Genomic DNA, 616 nt, shown 5'->3' on the forward strand with positions numbered 1-616 from the left:
TTATTATTTAAACAGACATAAGATAGCCATAGTAAATTATGAATCTGTGATGCATACACATCAGAGTCAGACATTCACTTAAAAAAATTAACCATGGGTTTACAACAAATAAAGCCAAAAAAAAAAAAAAAAAAGTTGAACATGTTATCTGCACTTGATGAGCATTTGTAATGTTTTTGTAACCTTTACATAACATTCTAATCACATCAAGAAAACTTGATTTTTTTTAAACATTGTTAAAATATAAAAAAGAGGAACGAGGCATTATGTCCCCTAGTATCTTAATTTAAGAATGTTTTCATATTTGTATGCAACACTTAATGCCACGACTTGATTTTAGGAATTTAAAGACTTTAAGAACTTTTTAAGGCCTTCACTTATTAATGCACAAATTAAAACTTTTTAAGACTTAAAGAAAACCTGTAATAACAAAATATAGATTCAGCGAGCAGCCATAACCACATTTTTCCTTCACTTCCCAAAACACTCATTTTTAAGACACTCACTCTACAGATTTTTTTTTTTTTTCTAAATGAAAAAGAGAATTTAAAAGACATATGTGGTGACTGAACCACTTCCCCTTAGTGGCCCTTGGTTTACAAAACTTTCACTATCT

This window comes from Labeo rohita, unplaced genomic scaffold (assembly GCF_022985175.1).
Source record: "Labeo rohita strain BAU-BD-2019 unplaced genomic scaffold, IGBB_LRoh.1.0 scaffold_140, whole genome shotgun sequence".
NCBI lineage: Eukaryota > Metazoa > Chordata > Actinopteri > Cypriniformes > Cyprinidae > Labeo > Labeo rohita.